The sequence below is a fragment of the Hippichthys cyanospilos genome, chromosome 13 (assembly GCF_059441005.1).
Source record: "Hippichthys cyanospilos isolate Australia breed blue-spotted pipefish chromosome 13, RoL_Hcya_1.0, whole genome shotgun sequence".
Classification (NCBI taxonomy): Eukaryota; Metazoa; Chordata; class Actinopteri; order Syngnathiformes; family Syngnathidae; genus Hippichthys; species Hippichthys cyanospilos.
Genome location: NC_142381.1, coordinates 11286803 through 11307852, shown reverse-complemented (window position 1 = coordinate 11307852; position 21050 = coordinate 11286803). Strand labels below are relative to the sequence as shown.

The 21050-nt window shown below is 39.0% G+C and overlaps 2 protein-coding genes across 6 annotated transcripts in view; one reads left to right on the top strand and one right to left on the bottom strand.

Annotated features, from left to right (window-relative positions):
* Window positions 1-14085, bottom strand: part of flrt1b (fibronectin leucine rich transmembrane protein 1b) — a 39227-nt gene extending 25142 nt beyond the window's left edge. The window contains exon 1 of the mRNA XM_088431989.1: window positions 13944-14085. The gene's annotated coding sequence lies outside the window, so the exon portion shown is untranslated. The remainder of the gene's footprint in view (window positions 1-13943) is intronic.
* Window positions 1-21050, top strand: part of macrod1 (mono-ADP ribosylhydrolase 1) — a 129148-nt gene that overhangs the window by 57248 nt on the left and 50850 nt on the right. The gene's annotated exons all lie outside the window — the stretch shown is intronic.

The following is a 21050-nucleotide window of genomic DNA, read 5'->3' as shown; positions in this document are numbered from 1 at the left end:
AGACTTATCACAATACATGGCTCAATTCTTCTTGCCGTTGATGAGTCTTCCTGCCCCTTTTACAGAAAAGCATTCCCAAAGCATGATTTTTCCACCCCCGTGCCTCACAATGGGTACGGTATTCGAGGAATACAACTCAGCATTCTTATTTCTCCAAAAATGATGTGTTATTTGAAGCAAAAAGTTCCATTTTGCTCCCATCTGACCACATCACATTCTCCCATTCCTCCTCTGGTCTTCAGCAAATTTCAGACCGGCCTTTACATGATTGCGTTACCGCCGTGTAGTTCTAGGCTGATTCCTCACTGTTCCCAGGATCATTTGAACCCCACGGGGTTAGATCTTGTATGTAGCCCCATCCAAAGTAAATTGTCAGTGAAATACTTTTGCCATATTCTCCTAATGTTTCCAACAAGTGAGCTTTGCTCACAAAGTTGCTTAACAATTACAGCGTGACTCATACCAACTTTGTGCAGTTGTACAATCTTTGTGAAGCTCTCTGGTCTTGGTCATGGTGAATTCTGGAGTCTGACAGTTAGGTGTGTTTCTTAAGCTTCTAATTAGTTCAAACTGGTGTCAGTTAAACTGTTAACAAGCGGAGGCCGGAATAACTTCCCTCAACCAAATAAATCCTGGTTCACCTCAAAACTTCTTTAAACTCTGTGCCAATAAAACTGATTTTTTTCTTGTCTGCACAAAGGCTACACTTTTCAAGACTGACAGTTTTTCCCTTAACATAGACAACTATATTGTTTCCCTCCCCCTCAGGTTAAAAGTCTGGATGTCAAGCTTGACAGATCACTTTCTTTCAGTGCTCACATTAATACCATAACTCAGTCTTCATAGTTTTCCATCTTCGATCCATCAATCGTCCCCACCCCTTTCTCACCCCTCACCCAACTGCCATCCTGGTCCGCAGCCTTGTCACCTCCCGTCTTGATGATTGCAACTCTCTTCTCTTTGGAGTCCCCCCACAAATCCCTGCATAAACTTCAACTGGTACCGAACTCAGCAAGCCCGTATTATCACTAGAACCCTGTCGTTTTACCCCGTCACCCCTGTTTTTCAGCAGCACCACTCAAATTCAGATCCATCAAAATACTCCTCCATACATTTATATATATATATATATATATATATATATATATATATATATATATATATATATATATATATATATATATATATATTAGTCAAATACACACAGTCTGGAATGTGAGCACATCGTGTCTTGACAGTGTTTGAATAAATAATCCCATTAACATGTGATAAGAGTTTTTCCACCTCAGAGCACATGCACTCTCTCTCTTACTCTCTCTGTCTTTCTCTACCTTGCTCTTTTACCGTCTCTGATTCTGAATAAGGAATGAACAGGAAATATCTCCAGGTGAGCAATTTTTACACGCACCCGTACGTGCCCATACACTCACACACATCCAGTCCAATGTTAGGTCACAATAACTCTGACTAGGTTAAACCTGACACGTATGTTTTTGGAGTAGTAGTTTAGGTACGCATGTGTGTTAATTGTGTGTATTCAAGTGTGCGCTCATGCATACGTAAGAAGCCTTTTTTTTTTTGTTTTAAACCCAATGAGATGTGAGGTCTTTGTGGCAATCAGGTGGCAAGCTGAGGTGAAAAGCTGAAATTTGAAACGTAACCAGGATTGGGTTTTTTTTCTACTTTGCAGCCGCAACTCTTTATCTCTTTATTAGTTTCTGTCAGTCTGCGTTTTCTTATTATCCACGGAAGGAGGAAAGAAAAAAAAAACTGACATCGGAGCTAAGCCGTTAGCGAAAAGGATAAAAAAAGCATTTGGAGGAAAATGTGCTGTTATTGAGCAACTTAGAGGAACTAAGGCAAATGATGCTCCTGTAAGTCAGGAGTTGTTTCTCATGGGGATATCATTCTAAAGTGACAAGCCTCGCTCTCCGGGAAAAAAAAAAAAAAAAAAAAAATCAAAGTTCCGCAAAATCCCTGTACACTTTGAGATATTTTTAACTGAATACATCAATCGAACCACTTTAACTGTCTCATGCCCTCTTATTAAGCGTCACCTTGTCATGCTTTTTTTTTTGTGTAATTTATTGTTTACCCTTTTCATTATCTGCATTGATTTTGTGTCAGTGTTCAGTATCGTTGCTTGGCTAGTTAGTGGAATGTAGAACTGTATGTGCAATGTTGACCTTTTGTAACAGTTTTTTTGGTCCACAACATGCTCTATCTAATGAAATCCAATACAAGAATAGAACTCGAGCTGTCAAATTTAATCGATTAATCGACAAAGACTTGATTATCAAATAAGTCGACAATTATTTTAGTAATCATTTAGAGTAGTGCTGGGTATTGTGTCTTCAAAGTGTATTGCGATATATTGCGATGCAGCAAAGGTGTTTTGCGCTATATTGGGCAATGTTTGTAAAAAAGAATAGACATTCTTTTTATTCTTCTAAGCCACACATATTTGACATCGCAGCACACATTAAACATTCTTTTTTTTCTTTTTTTTTTTAAAAAGCAGCAGGTCCTCATTTTTCGATTTCAAAACAAAATTTGTAATCTCCAAAATTCCCATTTGACTACAACTCAACATGAGAGTTTCTATCTCTTAAATTTAATCTAATTGACAGTCGTGTCTGAATCCTATCCCAGATGATATGACAGTCTTTTGTTCTAATGGGCAATTTGGAGCCAATTGTCACTGTCGAGCAAAAGCCTTGCTTATATGTCCAAATATGGGCAATTTAATATTCTTTCACTAATACTCACCTGTCCCGATGTCATCTGTTATATTAATTCCTATGTATCGTTTTGAAAAGCAAATTTCTCAACTCTGTATGACACGGGGACCAGGCTGAGGTGTTGCGTAACTTAGAAGAGAATCGACTAGAATAGAATGTCTTTATTGTCAAAGTACTGCAGGTATGCAACAGAATTAGTGCTGCTCTGATTAGTACATATTAAATAAGTAGGAACAATGAATACAATAAAAATAAATAAAAAAGCATAGTTTTGCAGTTCTCATAGCTTCTCTATCTAACTCCATGGGAGCCAAGCGATATTGTCACCTCAAAAGTCTTCTTTTTTTTTTTTTTCCCCCCAGACAATGCTGAGTGAAATAGGCTAGGTTTCATACATTTAATTCAGCCTCCTTTGTTCAAAAGCAATGGCTATTTAAAGGCAACCCAGGATTTTTCTTGGACTACCCCTCGACAGTGTTTTTAAAAAAATCCCTTTGCAGATTGGCATAATCTTCTTTGCCACCCACCCCATTAGCATATAACTTGGCAGTCCTACAGTAAACTAGAAGTGAACCCAGTTGGAACTCCTGAGGTCTGACCTTAAAGCCCTCCAGTCAAGAGTAAACAGACATCATAGCTAATGACAAGCGTGTCCTTTAGCATTAGCGCTATTATATACAGTAGTCTTTTCTGATTAACGCTAGAAGATATATTGACATCAACTACACTATTGTCGGAAATGTTTTGTCAACTAAATGATTGGAAACAAAAGAATGCCAGTTTTTGTGTAGAACAAATTGACATTGTTGTTATACTCCTGCAAGACATTACATTTCTTGATCTCAAGGTAGTGGATATTAAACAATATCTTCACCCCCCTGTTTGAATCCCAAGCTTTTGTGATATAAAAAATGAGGCCAGGATAGATCAAAAAGCTTTCCAAGAGGGGGAAATAAAAGTACACAATTAATATAGTGCTGATGCGTAAGGGTGCACGATGTTGAAATATCAAAACCTCAGGGCCAGCAAGGCCTTCTCTGCTGGCCTAACATAACCGGACATCATCGTCCTGTTTCGTTCATATTCAATTAATGGATATCATGCATCACATGTGCTGGTAATTTTGGGGGTTTGTTAATGTTGTTTGTTGATGGTATTAGGAGGGGTATTTATTCGAGTAGGACATCAATGAAGGCCTAAGTGTGAAATGCACGGACCGCCACTGTGTTTCATAGTGAATTTCTGCACCACAGCAAACAGCATTAATAAAAATGTTCTTGAAGTAACTCCTGATTAATCTGCTGTTTGTCTTTAAAATTCTCCAATGATCATTATTTGAATGTTTTGTAAAGCCATTTGAATTCAAGCGAATCGTAAGAATAAAGAGTATTTTTTTGCGTGAGTTGCCAAATCGAAAAAGACTTTTTAAAAAGGCAGCTTCCAACTGAATTAAATGCACCTTGCGTCTTTTTTAATGCCGCCTTTCGCTTGAGGCAAAGCACTCAACTGCTGCAACGCCTGAGCCGTTGTGCAAAGGCAACATTTTTTTTTTGCCTCCCATTCTATTAGGTGAATTTCCCAGTGATGCAACGGCAGTTCACCGAAATCTCTTTCTGTCTGGCCTTGCTATTGTTTACACTTATCTTTCATTAGCCGGCGTATAAAAGGCGAATGACAGAAGGTCATTTGCGTTTTGCAAGTGTGATGCAGCGCGGCTAATTATCTGATGACTCGCGATGATTAGCCAGATAGCACAAAGTTAATTTGCGCTCCTTCTTTAAAACTGCTGTGTGACTCACCTCACATCACAGTTTTGCAAACTGACGTGTGTGTGTGCTTTCAACATACCACTTTGATTACATCCCGCCGCCACATGCGTTTTTGCCGCTTATCGCCGAAATCGGGCGACGGCGCCGTTATTTATTGGTCTATCGGTCACATCGGTGGCGCCGGCTCGTTTTGCATAAAGGAGAATAATTTGAATTCTAACAGGAAAGAATGCAATTATATTTTTGTTTAGCTTTTTATCCCACAATATTTACCGGTACCTGCTTAATCGCATTGTAAATTGGCTGCGTTTGTGTGCCTCTTACCAACTCCCATCATGGAGGTATTCAACCAGCGACGTTCTCATTATCATATAAACACTCGACCTTCTAGCCACAAATTCACAGTGCGCACAAACAATAATGAAACATAAAATAACCTATGCTATTGCGTATGTGTGTGTGCGCGAGATAGAGGACCCCTAAATAATTAAAACCTTCTTTTGTGGCGCAATGCATCTCTTTATGACTCTTATCTGGCAGGTACTGTGAGGTATTTCCTCTCCATAATTTCTCTCCTGACAGCCTCAGACAAAAACGTGATATAAGCTTATTTATAAAGCTCTATTTGTTTCAGTGCTATACTGCCTCCTGCAGTACTTTACCTCAGGCATAAGCACATTTCATTTTCAACGTCCTCCCGCATAACTGTTGGTCATCTATAGGTTTATTTTCCCGCCACGAAGCCGAGGAACAACTTGACTTTTTGATAGGTGTTCCAAACTCGTTTTTCCACCAGACAAATGGACAGGATCAGTCCCTTCAAGGGTCAAACTATCACCTTAAAGGGATAGTGTGTAAGATTTAGACAGTTTTTCATTCCGGATGGCAGGAGGGGCTGCATTTACCATTGTCAGTAGCTGTAACAAACATGGCCGCCTCCGGAGGAGTGCCACCCCCCAAGCAATGTAATTGAATTAAAACTAGACCGAGGATTATATTTAAAACATAATGTTGGTCATTAAGAACTTTTTTTTTAAGTTTTTGAAATTTACAACCATTTAATTTATTCATTTTTAAAGAAAACAGTCCAATTGTTACACACTGTCCCTTTAAGAAAAAAATAATTGTAAAGGAAGCATTTAAGAAGCTTTAACCATTTGTTTTGGTCATACTTCGAAGTACAAAGTAATTAACTGTTGTAAATATTATTTTGTTAATGGAGGGGGGTTAAAATTGAATACTTAGGTGCCGAATCTCTGTGATATAACTGTCAGTATTAAAAGTCAAGTAAAAGGTTCCAAGAAATCAATCTGCCGTCTTTGACATTATCATATTAAAATGTGATGTTTGACTTTATAACATGATAATATTCACATTTTAGCATAATAATAATATGAGTTTCAGGTTATAACATGAGAGTTTTTCACTTTTAACCCGATGTTACTGCGTTTTACGTCTCACATTAAAAGTGGCCTGGAGCAGAAGGAACCGCTACAAATTGTTGTGCCGAACGTGGAAGTCAAAATAATTACCTTAAATTGCGAAACTTATCACAATATGAACCATTCACTTTTACAAGTGAAACTTGAAGCATCAAAACATAGAATTTATGATATTAGATCATGAATTTGATCAAAGTAAGATTCGTTATGCGTAGATATACAAATTCTGTCAGCAATAGAACATCAATTTTATGCAAGTGAAGTCTAATAATCGTAACTGCCGCTCATTTATTCCTTCACTTCATCATCCTCCTTAAACTTCTGTCAGTGTTTTGTTGTCAGTGCAAAGGATTTGAATTAAGAGTTGCTCCGCTGGAAATAACTCGGAGCAATTGTCCATTTGAGGATTGCAGCTAAAGGCACCGTAATCTCGTGGGATTGAATAAAAACTTTAAGGACATTTTGTTTATCGTGCAGTGCAGTTTTATCTTTTGGAGGATTGATAACCCGAGGAAATGCTGCCTTGTTCTTTGAGGAAAACGCTTGAAATAAAGTAGAGATTAAGATGAGGAATCCACGCTTTAGTGGAGCACTAAAGCTTTCACAAAAGACAACACAACTAATCCAGCCAGACATTATGGTGACATGATGAACACATTATCGTAATGCTTCGGGTTAGGAGATAACAAAAAAAAAAATCCCGACAGCAGCGGTGTCTCTACGTTTCTTTACAATTTGTGGGAAAAAGGAGAACCCATTGGGTTTATTCTTTATGAAATTTGCATGTGAAAGCCTCGACACAATACACTAAATGGACTGCGCTTACAGAGTGGTGTTCCACTGCTCTCAGGGCTCTCCACTACTGTACATTCAGGCGTATTCAGACATTGATTGCGGAATCCGGAAAAGGTTATGACTCGCACACATTCACACACAAATCAGGCAGCAGGTCTTGAGTTCTACTTAGGGATCAAGGGCACTAAAACCTGCTGCAGAAGAATCACAAACCCAACGACATTTTCGGCAATTATTAGTTACATGTTTAGGTGGATGATAATTGTGCGAATGCTGAATGCGTATCATTTTATCGCGTTACTCTGCTTCTTCAACATTTCTTTACTGATTAAAACTATTCCAAGTTCCACGTGTTGCAAAAATGTGCACTTGCTAATATTTTTTTCATTCCTAATAATTATAATAATGATTAGTCCAATAATTTCTTTGCATTTCCAGTGGGGAATTTAAATATTTGCATCCATTCAAAATTATAACTATTCAGCTGAGTTATTTCATGCTCGACAGCATTCTCACACATCTTACATATTCACCAATAATTTTCATTTTTCTTATTCCATTGTTTTTCACCCTTCAACAGCTTGTACATTTCTCAACCAATGTCAGCACTTTCTAACAATTCACACCTTTTTGATTTGTATTCTTTTCCAGAAATTCACACTTTTCCAATTATTGTATGTTTATACTCTCGGAATTCGGATTCATTTCCTACGACACATTGCATGTTACACATCAAATGTTTTTACTTTCTAATTCATAACTGTTCCAATTTTTACCAGTTTTTTTCTAATCCTCCCAATTTTCAAATGTCTTGTTCCAAATTTAAGCTGTTCATCTATTATTGAGTATAATTGTTTTCCCGAAATTTTTACATAAAAGCAAAACATTCTGATTTTTGGTGCTCTTATCTGTAATTTCAACTTTTTCACCTTTTCATCTTTTTTTTTTCACCAACTCTAATTTTCCAAATTTGACCAATTCACACTTTCCAAATTTAAACTGTTTATCTTAACCACATTTCCCCCCCCCAAAAAATTCAAACTAAAACTTAAAATGTTTGTCTTTTTCTCTAGCATTCTACATTTTTGACCAATTACACCTGTTCCAACTTTAAACATGTCACCTTTTCCCTACCCAAATCTCAAAATAAAATTTAAAAAAAAAATCTATATTTTAGTATTTTTTATTCTCTCTAATTGCTACACTTTTTGACTGATTCAAACATTCTAAACATTTTTTTCAGCTCATCCCTCCTACAAAATAAATAAAAACAAAACATTTCAAGATTTCTTATTATTCCATATTGTTTAAAATCTCTCCATGATTCCGCATCGTTCAATAACTTTCGATATAATTTAAAATCAATCTATTATATTCCATTCATAAAACCAAAAGGTGGACCGATATTGTGAATACCTCCAAAAAAAAAAAAAAAATCAGATTGCATCACTCCATCACAAAACGCTTTACGAATTACGTACCCGCAAATGAATGCGTGGGCACTGTGAAGACGTTAAAATACGTCTTTGGGAGTGAGCGGAGGCCTCACAGTAGTAATGCAGAGAGTATGCATCAACAATATTTGTTGTGCCTTCCTCTCGACTTGGACGGAGACTAATTCTTATCTTGAATCTTTAATAGAAGGAAATGTTAACAGCTTGCCGAAGAATGAGCATTGATATGCTCAGGAACTGCCCAGTCCTGCTTTCGTACTAATTAATTATTTACGTTTGCCATGAAATATTCATGTTGAATGTCATGGCTTTAGGCGTGCACACAAAGCTGACAGTTTTTAAAAGGATGGAGCGCAGCCCGTGAAAAGGTAATTCCAGCACGCTACTGTCTTGAAGCGCCCGGAGGTTTAGAAGGTGGGATTTTATTTGGGAAAATAATGAGAGGCAGACATCACAGAGGTGGATTTATTAGAAAAGAAGGTCATATAGCCTCAGGACGGCAGACGCGCTGTTCAAAGTGAGCCAAACACCGACAGCCATCGCCTTCCTCTTGACAGCGTGCGCCGTCTGTCTGGGCCGCTGACCTGTGGCCCCCGAACTCAACGGGGGAGCAAAACTCCACCATGGGAAAAAGGGATTTCTTGTGAAAAGAAAACATTTACTTCTACCTCCTCCGATTGGTGCGTCTTTTTGGAAGCTATCATCGCGCCGTGACAAATGGCTTGATGGTGACCAGTCGAGTTTTGACTGCTGCAGATATCTAGTTCAGATTTGCCGGGTGAAAAACATTTCGGATTTCCGTTATTGTCGCCAGAACATACAAAAGTCAATCGCTACCATTTGCTAGTGCAGCTGTAAAATTATAGTTAGCTTTTTTCCCTTTGTTTGTTTGTTTTGCTTGTTTCATGTCATGAATATCAAAAATTCAAATGATTCACAGTAACACAATGGTAATTAAGTATGATTTGGAGACGTTTTCGTAACCCTGATATGTCCGGACCAATACGCTGTAGATTGAGATGAACCAAGTCTCATGCTTCAAGGTCAAAATCAGGTTGCTTGATACAGTAAGATGTTCAACTCTGAATACTAATTTCAGCCTGAATTATCTAGGCAAATTAGAGCTGACATAAAAACATGCAAATGTATGCATTTTGACACTTGACAGTTGTATGTCTATTTACATTTTAACACCATATTTATAAACATAGCTTGTTGACTAAAAGATTTGCATTTTCTTGCTAAATCTGACCAATCAGCCGTTTTCACAGTCGTTTTTTTTTGCTTGGTTTTTAAACTTAGATGTTAGGTGGTCATTTACTGCTAAGGTAATTAGAAATAGACAGTTTTCCTTGTTCAGCGACAATCTTAATGTATCTTAATATGATAAGTGCCCAATAACATAATCATCCCACTGGCTTTCTCAAATGTATCTTTCAAATAATTGTTTGTGGGCCTATTTGCTTCCCTCGCCGCCGTCATTGATGTGTTTGCAGCTGCGTCAACAGCTGTTTGCAGCAAATAAACGGTAATCAAGACCACCCTTCAAGCCGAGCCATTTGCTGAAGCACACTGCGGTACGGAACGCCACGCGTTTGTTCCGAGCACAACTTTTTGCAACGAGTACTTACAGTAATTGGTTTGGAAATTCGACAACATGTTTTTGGGGGTTTGAATGGAACATTTTTTTTTCCTACATTACTTCTGTTGCCCTTTGCAGTGATGCATAATCCTACATTTGGGGTCATGTAGACTTGTAGGCTAGTCGACTAGCGTGACATTGACTTGTTGCTAATCACGTGTTTTTCGGATTGAGGCGGAGGCAGAGCCTTTGCAGCAACAGATGAGAGCCCAATTAAAACTACTCTGTCATTTTAATTAATTAAAATTGTCCTTTAATTCCGAATACGCAGCTTTGCTAAGTGAGGGAGAACCAGGAAAAAGGCCACCAGGATATTTAACGTTTTTTCCAGCCCAAACTATCAAAGTTGAAGTTGAGTGGGGAGTTATTGTAGAAGTTTTAAGTTATCTATTGAATAGTCGTTGTGTTGTCAATATCCTTTGCTATACAGTTGTTTTGGTCATGTAATTGCCACTTTTGTCATAATAGTTATGTAATTGTTATCTTTTGTCATTTTACTGTATGTGTTTACGACCTTTGATACTTTATTCACTGTTGTAACCGGTTTGTTCCTTGATGCATCAGTTTTCATGCAGTTGCTATGGTTCTTTAGTGTGCTTTTTTATGTCAAATAGGATTGATATCTGAAAGGGTTTTAGTTCTTCGTTCTCAGGATCAAACGCTCAAGATGTCTTTGGAGTTTATAGTCTAGTTTCCGACTCTAATTTCAGATGCTTACTGTGGTTACATTTGGCGTATGTAGATAAAGAAATTATACTTTTCCATATTTTCAGCAGACAAAAATAATGATTTGACAGTTGTATATATATAATATGTTTTTATATATATATATATATATATATATATATATATATATATATATATATATATATATATATATATATATATATATATATATATATATATATATAGGATAAATATACATATATATAGGATAAATTAGTATTTTTATTGCATTCCAATGTGTCAATTTTACACAATATTTCACTGATACCTATTACTAAGTAATGGCAGCAGTGTTACTCGTATAGAAGTGCTTCAAACTAGATAGCTTACATTAAGGTAAAATGTTAATATAATCCGGCCATTTGGCCAAATATTTTTGCCCAATATTTGATGAGCCCTACAGTATTTCTGGGTCTAAACTTAGCTCCTCATATGATACTTTACATCAAATTAGTTCAGACTTTTAACAAAAAATCTGAAGCCACACAACTCCTAGCATAATGCCTTGCTCAAAAGACCTAGCAATTACTTGTTTTTTCAGCTGTCATTTGCAATATCTTTCATCTTGCCCGCTCTCCCCTCCTTCGTCCTTCTTAGACAAACTCAAAGCAAAGCTCTCCTTTGAAAAATGTTTGAGTAGGATTGAGCCGGACTCGTCAGCTAAAGAGCCTTTGACAAGATGAACTTGCCGAGGATGTGGCACTCCACTTATCTGCTCTTATAGCCATCAAAACAATTACGGTAAAGAATTAGCAGGTTGGCTGCCACCTCACGTCTACAAAGGCGAGCCAACCCTGAAAGCCCAAAAGACGCACCGTGTCTCCCGACGACAGATGGATAGGGTGCAATTTTAAATCTGAATGTGCTGATTCAGGAGCGATTACATGATTAAATTTTTTTACACCATGACAGTAAGACGGTGGGAAGTTGGCGTGTCTTTTAGTATAGAACAGCGTGACATTGTTACACTGTTGTGCAAACCTATTCATTGTTAACCATTTGTAACCTCGGAGTTGTTTCCGGAATGACGTCATCACCCCCATGATACCCTGGACGACGATGTAACGTTAACTCTTTTTTTTAACATAGCACGGAGTCATAAAAAAAGGCTCAACCCAACCAGGAGTTACCCATCATGCATTGCGTTATAAACTACAGCTAACATTACAGCTCAAAATACACCACATACCCCAATACATTTTTTTTCACTTCACATATGATCCTGATACTGCAGCCTAGTACTGTATGATACCAATATTGATTTGAGGTGATATCAGCAGGAATTATACAAGCTTTTATTCATTTCTTAGTATGAAATATTTGGAGCGACGCAAAAAGAACAATAATCAGTAACGTCAGGTATTAGAAAATATGACCAACTTATTGGCTAGAAGAGCAGGGAGACTGGAATGAACTGCTTGTATATGAGCGCTAATATCAGGAATTTTACCTCATATTGGATATTGGTCTATTATTAGTCAATATATCGAATTGGGAAGCCCTAATTTAGCTTTTATATTCACAATTCAGTTTTTTTTTTGCAATTGATTACTTGTTTACTTTCATTTACTTGACTACAGCATGAATGACTTCAATAAAACAGACAGACACATTTGAATTATCTATCAATTTGTATTCTTTTTTTTTGGATGGTTTGAAAAATATACATTTCAAATTCAAACTTCCTTTTGGTGACTTTGCCATGGCACTGAATCATCCTGATCCTCTTCTCACACACTGAAAAAAAATGCTGCTGGATCCCTTCATAGAAATGCCTGAATGTTGAGCCTACACTCATATTTTGTTTTTTTGCATTTGAAATATAGCCTTTAAGACACCAGTCCTGGAACTTTTCTGACATGCCTCATTATTGCCTCGAGTAGTCTAATATACTGTATGTAGCTTTTGTGGATCTATTAGCTTAATCGCTGGATCGGGTTTTGCTTCATGGTAATTTTCTGTAAGACCCCTTTTTTATTAGCCAGACATTGACCTCATATATCCCCTCGGCAACCTAATTGCTCCGGCTAATTCAACAGTACAATAGTGTAAAGGCTGTTTAACGGCCTAATCTGTTAGAACTAATTCTTGGGCGGACAGTTACGGACCCCACACACACACACACACATACACACACCAGCAAACGTCATCTATGTTTGTTTAACAGTCAGAACGCCTTGCTGAGCAATGTTTAAAGGCTTTTAGTCATTTTTGAACAAAAATGTCCTATCACGTTTTGGCTCAACCGATGCCTGCTTGAGAGCAGTGTTTCTTTTCGGCTCCTTTAATTTAGTAATCCCTAAGGTGCCCATTGTGCATCTCCTTTTGGTTAATTGTGTTCGGAACGGAGCGTTACGTAAGCAGCGCTCCTCTTGGATCTGAATAAGAGGAGATCAAAAAGGGGGGTGGGGGTGAGAGGGGGGCGCACGGAGGGCGAGCGTTTGCTGCCTTCTCTTCTTCATTCTCACCACATTTCCCTCCACCGCACGACTTGGCCTGGATTCCCGCGTTCTCCCTCCCTCACTCGGACATTACACTTTAATCTCGTGTTCTTTCCTGCTGCTTTCTCCCTCCCAACCAACTCATCCGGCCTATCACTCTTTTTGCTTTTTGTCTTATCAGTCCATCACAGCATCCAGCCATCCATTTCCACTCCGCCTTTCTTCATTAATCCAGTGTCCCGTGCAGCTTTGTCGAGGAGAATCTCATTCTAATCTGGAGTCACACTATGGCCCGCGATGACTACTAATCCTCTGCTTGTACATATGAGTGTGTGTATACAGCCTCAGATGAGTTGAGCAGTGTGTGTGCGTGCATGTGTGTGTGTGTGAGTAAGAGAGAGGGAGGGAGGTTGCAGGTGCTGCAAGTGGAACATAAGAAGGGCATGTCCATTGGGGAACACACACACAAACACACAATTTGTGTCACACAAGCAGCAGCACTGATGAGAGAGGGGGAAAAAAAGCCCACGCAATTCCTCAAAGTATTATCTCTCACTTTAATCTTCACAACTGTCTCTTTTTCCTCGCCCTTCAATCCTCTATATAAAAGCAGATGCGTTCAAATACTCGTTTCTCACGTTTAACATCAGTAGGCGGGCAATAAAAGAAGAAGAAAAGCTTCCAAAAAGCGCAGCCTGTCTTCGGAAGCTCCATTAAGCCGACACGCTTTCTATAGCTTCGCCCCCGTCGTTTCCCTCCTTCACTTTGTGGTTCCCCTTGGGGTTCCCATGTCAAAAAAGCATCATCCAACTTAGCACACGTTCAATCGACAAGCGACTTTGCATCCTCCAACCGTATCTTCACGCAACCCCGCGATGCGCACCGTTCGTCACCCGTCGCAGCGCGAAAACCTGAGCGGAGCGACACACTCACCTCGGAGGAAGTGTTTTTCGCAGCCGCGGTCCACTCCAGTCCACTTGGCTGCCCCGCAAGTCCACAACAGCGTCTCGTCATCGCGCACAGAACACCACAGAGTGCAGCCTCCTCTTCCTCCCCCTCCTCCTCCCCCTTCTCCTCTTCCTCGTCAAAGGGCGCAGTGTCCCTCCCCGAGCGCAAAATAGTGGCGTGCGCGCGCCTAAAAAGTCGTCTTTCTGCACCGGCTTCTGGAATGGAACCGAAACCTGATGCGTTCACGTGCAACTTTTGTTCACCTTTGAGAGCACTTGGCTGGCTCCTCTTACTCACTCATCTGGCGAGTGTGCGCGCGCCAGTACGCACGCGTGTGCGGTGTGTGCGCGTTGTTGGACTTGATTTGTGAGCCGTGTGTGTACGTGCGTGTGTGTGCGCGTGTGTCTAAAGCGCGTATTCCTGCACAGTGTCTACGTGTATCTGTGCGCATTTATATAATAGTAATCCCCCGCTATCTCGAGGTTCACATACCGCGGCCCTGCTTTACCAATGATATTTTTTTCCTACGTAAATCTTGTCTATTTGTGATCGTGTACCGTACTCGAAATCACGTTCTTCAAGTGTGGACTGTGCATTTTGCGTGTGTGCCTTTTACGAATGCACATTGTCATTAGTGACACAATTTTAATGATAGTACAGATTATGTCCAATGATTTATTTTACGGAGTTGCGGGGTAACGTATGCCAAGATAAACAACCTCAAGTTAAGTTCCAAGGTTTAATAAATCAGCCACGGATGGATAACACTCTGTTGTAGGACCTTTGTTTCCATTAAAACATGTTTAGCGCTAATTTGGGGATACTTTTTTTTTTTATCAGATACGTCACAGGGGTACCTAATTAAAAATAGCTTGAGAACCACTACTATAGATGTTGACATGAGGCGTTTTACAGATCTGATTGGCTGGATTTACTTGTTATTGCATGGACTACATGCTATGTAAATTAGTCACTGATTGTAATGTGATAATTGGCTTTCTCATTACATGGTTTTACGGTATTTTTATAATCGCCCCCCTCCCCCTAATCATTAAATACGTAACATGCATCCATGTATTAGATGTTTAACAGCATTTGGGGGAGAATTCTTTTTAGATATGTGCACATTTTGGTTACGGGTCGGCTGGGCTACACTTTGAATATAGTTTTTGTTTTATGTAGATAGTTTATCTTCTGATCAAATCTGTGATTGGTTATATTTTTTTAACTAGCGTGTAGGTTATCATAAATACTAAATATAATATTTTTAATTTCTCTCCATATAGCGGATTTGGATCTGGAACGTATCTCCTGCAACAAATGGGCATTACTGCACTGTAGAGTGTTTTTGTGAACAGTACATGTTATACATGTTATATGTAGTTTCTTTGTGTGTTTTTGCGACCGTGTCCTTCTATCTGGTGTGTGTATGCTTCGTTGTATAAATACAGTACAATGTTTTCAGTATGAGTGTATTTGCGTTCATACGAGTGTGTTCATTGTGTATGTGTGTGCATGTGTGTGCCGCACTACTTTTACTGGGCTCCATGAGCTCTGTTACAGGTTCAGCAGGTCGCCACGGTCCACTGAGTACAACATCTCACTGAGTGTTAGTCTGACAGGTACACACACATACACACACAATGTCTGATTTCACGACTGACACGCAGCCAGTTCGGAGCCTCCTTTGACAGTTGGTTTGAAGTCATAAGGGACTGCAATGTGTGTCACGCTTGCCAAAAACAATAGAAGACTTAATAAAAACACATACGCACTCGGTGACACTGCGCTGCAGCGGGGAAGTCATCTGCGGAGCACTCCTTATTCGTTCCGAATGGGAGCTTGATGAGTTTGAACTGCCGCAAAGACACATTAGTGTGCGCCTTTGAGCCTTCACAAAAGCACACTTTGCCCCTTTGGGTGCCATCTTCTGTACACAACAAAACCCCCTGCGCCAGACCGGCGTGTGATAAACATTCACTCCCATGCCAAGTTAAAAATAAACATATTTTAATGGGCACGCCTCAGAGCAGCCAGAGAGGCCTGAATGGTCCCCTTGGGGCTGGGCCCGGGTGCAGACTCATCACCAGCACCCTCTGGTGCTTTGCCTGCCTCAGCAGGACGACCAAATAAAGTGATGTCCGCATGGAAAAATGTTTTTTGTCACTCTCTGAGTGGGATATAAAATCTCTGTCCCTGTAAAAATGCATGTGTTGTCAAACTCATCAATGCAACAGGTGGTGTGACAAATTCCGTCCATTATGGTCATTGTAGTTAATCATAAAAAAAAAAAAAGTCATTGCCAATGGCATAAAAGCTGGTGGACCGATGGCAAAGTTTATTCAGAATATCACTTTCAGATGTGCGACTAAAGATTCCTTTTAGTAATTGATTCATCTTTATTACTTTTTTTGATTACTTGATGAATCATATAAGTTTCTATTTCAAATAAAAACTCCAGAAAATGTACACACTACGGCTGAGCAATAAATCACATTCGATTAATCATTCATAAAATGGTCAATTTTAAAACAAGCTACATTATAAAATTGAAGTTTTGTACAAGTGTCAGAATGCCTCACAGGATGTGTTTACACGAGTTAATACCAATCAACGATCAAAACGAAAGAAAAAGTACCATATATGTACCAAAGTAAGCTAAGCTAAGTAAATAATAGTAGTATTTCTCTGTCTACATTTGTTACTCCATCGTTTGTGTTCAAATATCCTTAGTCTTGCTCATGTGGGCATTCTAAAATGTTTGAGCCATACAATGTTTCTATATTGAAGAGTTGTCGAAGGGTTATCTAAGTGCTGTGATAAAGGTGTTCATCAGGGAGTGAGTTATGTTTTTATATCTTGGCGCGGCGTTAAGAATCAAGCATTGAACGGCGCAGCTAATTGTCATTTGAAATCGGGTTTGGTTCTTTCATTTGCTTCCGCACTTCCCCTAATGAAAAATATGGCAGTCATATTCCTACAGGAACTATTAGTGCAACGACTGCTTCTGTAATTTATGGTCTAGTTATCCCTCACGGTATCAACTTAATGGCCCTGCAAAGGCAATTATTTTCTTAAGTAAAACTGGGTTAAACCATGTTTGTGCCACAATCTCCCAAATTCCACATAAAACACACAAATTCCAAAATGATTTAATGTCAGGGGGTAAGTCATTGTAATATTGAATCTGATGCTAATTGATTGCGTAACTATCTCTGTGATCTGCTTTCATTTCCCCTGCCAAGCGTTGAATTGCAGAGGTGTTTTCTTGCTGTTTTTTGGTTGTTGCTTTTTTAATTCAGAATATCTTTGCAAAAATAATCAGCCGATTTCTGTGACATTTTGCGAAAGGTTGGCACATATGTTCAGAAAGAACTCAATTACAGATATACGTAAGTAGCTTGCTAACTTACCCGAAAAATTATGACACACCGCGATGTTTTCATTTTTCTTAGAAGCATTTACTTGCTTTTTGTTTCATTTGAGCTGGCTCAAACTCATTCTTTCCGCACCAAAATGCAACTGATTCCGCTGCGTCTTTCTATTCATCTCCTCTTATGTAACTCTCTATGACCCATAGAATGAAAAGTTCAATACTAAAGAGTTTTCAATTCTGCTGTAGAGATTATTCTCTTCTTCTGCAGATGAGTCATGATGAAATTATGCTCCAAATATTGTTTGATTCCTACTGGCTGTCTTCAGTGACCTTCTAAAATAAAAGTGGACATTCACATGGACAAAGACTTGGAAATTAGTGAGCTCAACAGCTTTCGCAAGTAAAATATCTAAAAATCCAAATCATGTTGTTGAAGGTTGAATAGTATCAGTTACACTGTTTTGTAACATTTTATTTAATGTTCAACACAAAAGGTGAAGTAGCTCATGTAGACAGGAAGGCAAGGCAAGTTGTATACGTCTTCCTACTTCCTTTTGAACATATAAGCCTCATTGGACTGCAATAATATAGCGTCAAACTTTTATTTGCCTCTTTTTGTTGTTTTGTTCTCAAATTTTGCTATGTGGTTATGTGTTCAATAAAATAAAGAAATCTAATCAAAATGTTTACGTACAGCATGTACAGTAATTGTGATTACTGCAGTTTTTGGTAATGTAAAATATTTTGGCGTGCTATTCGCTTAAAAAACACATGTTTCAAACTTGCTTGGCTGGTATTGATTAAAAAAATGTCAATGGTGAAAGATGATTTGCAATATTAAATTTCAAGGGTGGTAACATAATCAATTCAAGCACTGCATTTGCATTTTTTTTCTCTAATATAACCAAAAATGTCATTATTTCCCAAGAAAGTGCATTTACCTCGTAAACACCTACTCTAAGGAGACGTTAGGTCAGTTAAGTGTATATGTTTGTCAGTGATCACCAAGTAGCAAATACGTTTTGCCCATAAAGGCTGATATGCAGCCTGTATGTATAGCATAAAAGCAAAGTATGTCAACATACTGCATTTGCAAGGCAACAACATCCAAATCAATTATTTACTACTCTGTTCAGTTGCACTAAACTGCTGCAGGATATTTAAAGCAATATAAGCAGTCCTGCCTCCTTGCATAATGGCCAGCAATCCAACAGAGCACGCAGACTTATAAAAGCTACAACTGAATTATCAAAATAATGCGCAGCACATAAATGGAAATATACTGTATTTACTTGGACTGCCTCAGTTAGAGTTTTTGCCCCCTGTGATATTAACTTAACATAACTTCAGTTCATCAGGTGCCCCTTTATTGTTTTCGCTCATTCTTACACTGCCCAGAGTGTTGTTCGGGACTATAAAGAACAAAAAGATACTATAGTAAATCTGCTATTTGTGTCAAATAAGAATAAGGTCCAACTGGAAAAATATTCAACAAGTGACAACAAAAAAATTCCAAAACTATCATCACACGACACTTATTTAGTAATCGTAACATTTCAAAATCATCTAGAAAAAAATGAAATCACTCTCAAGACCTTTCCGCAGGGCACGTCTTTTTTTTCTTCGGACAACAACGTCCCAGTGCAAGCTTGGCGATTTTTGCAAAGGAGCCACACACGTCTATTGCTGTTAGCACTCTGACGTCACTCGGCCAACCTCTCTTGTATTGAATGCGCCTTCGGATGTCGCTTCAATCGAGAGCAATAAGTGTTCCGTCCTTGGCCATTGCAGCGCATTCACAAGGAATGGACACATCCGCAGCACATTGCTAAGCGCGATGCAAAAGGGGTTCTAGAATTGATACACCACTTATTTAGCCATTTTGAGCAGTAAAAAGTTCATATTTTTTCTATTCTTAATCTGATCACAAAATAATTTTTCATGTGCAATTACAGTGGTACCTCGGGATACGAAAGCCCTCTTTACGAAAAACGAAATACAGGGGGTCCTCGGGTTACGGCGGTCTCGACTTACGATGTTTCGAGGTTACGAACGCACGCAGTAAACAATTGGCCCTCACCATGGAAGTGAAATTAGATATTATTTGGCGGTCTAGAAACGGTGAAACAGCAACGAAAAAGTTGTTGCGCGCAAGAGAAGACCGCTTTAGTGCTATGTTCCATTTTGTTGACGTAATAAAAGGGACGGTTAAGATCGACCATGCCTTCTTGCCTGTCTGTTTCCGGTTGCACGGCCCTTCAAAACAAGAGTTCTCTACAAAATAAAATACGGTGCCAAAAATTTTATCTGACGAAACGGGGGCAAAAAGAGACGGAACAATATTTCAATACTTTACAGTACAGTACAGCATTTCAAAGAAAGTTAATTATTTACACATTTTCACTATGCTGACGGCCCATGCTTTTTATTTCTTTCTGCAGTAAAAATAGTAGTTTTATTAACAACCCATAAAGACATACAAAATTGACTAAATATAAACCAATCACCCTCTGTAAATGAAAAGCGTACATCAATGTGTTTTATAGAATTCATTCATCTGGGCCTAGTTTCCATTAAGTGGAGCAGAAATCAGCTAATGCACAGTCAAAAGTAAATACTTTGCACACATTCATTGACTTTTCTTCACTTAATGCAAAAAAGAAGTCAATCCCATGACACCGTTGCTCTTAATTAACCTTAATTAAAAGTGTAACAGCATGTCATTAGCATTCTCATTTTTCCCCCCTGAAGGGCACTTTGCCATGATTGATTGACATTGTCATTTCAATGATAGCTCCAGAGGAAAGGTGTCAAAAAAGTATAGTGGCGGTTTGGCCGCGGAGTCATGGAGCGAGCAGGAAGCAGCAGGCAGAGGAAGGAATACACAAACAAGTTGCATTGGGGCTTTGGGAATAAGAGGGAGGCAGAGGGAGGAAAATAAGATGGAGGGCTACAGAATTGCTAAAAGAAAATGCTGCTCGAATCAAGCTTTGTCTTCAGGAGATTGGAGCCTTTTTTTTTCTTTTTCTTTTTTAATAATCATCATCATTATTCCTAATTTAATCCACTAGTCATACACACGCTAACACATACTCACACAGACACACTCATTGGCGGGAAGAGGCTTTGTCCTCTTATGTCCTCTTTGTCAAGTCAACATCTTCTGTCCTACCATGTTTAAAGTATTTAGCTTGTGTCCTTCACTGAGGCATCAATCTCTCAACCCCCTCCAGCCCTTCATCCCCTTTCTCCTCTTCCTCTGCACCCCCCGCCTCCCTCACAGAGATTACTTACCTCCCGAGAAAGAAATACACTCCATCTTGTTGTTTTATGTTCCAGGCAAATTTAGTCCTGTGTCTTCCTCTCTCCACTCTCAACTCACTTTCACTTCATCTCTCTCCAGTTCACGCGCTGGCTCGCGCGCCTCCCCCGCCCGCCCCGTCCCCCGACACCTCTCCTCCCCTACCCGCTCCCCCGCCAGATGTATAACTTATCACCCTGATGCGATAATTGGTGTGCCTTGGCAGCAGACGTTAGCACGCTTTATTTAGCCGCTGCGCTATAAGCTACCCCGATTACTCTCGCTAAAGAAGAAAAACTGCATAAGTGTAGCAGTTGCATGCTACTTTTTTAATGTGTTGGCTGTACATGAAACTACACATGGATTTCATTTGATGCTGCGTTCCCCTTCTCAAACGCATCGATCGGTGTTTCTC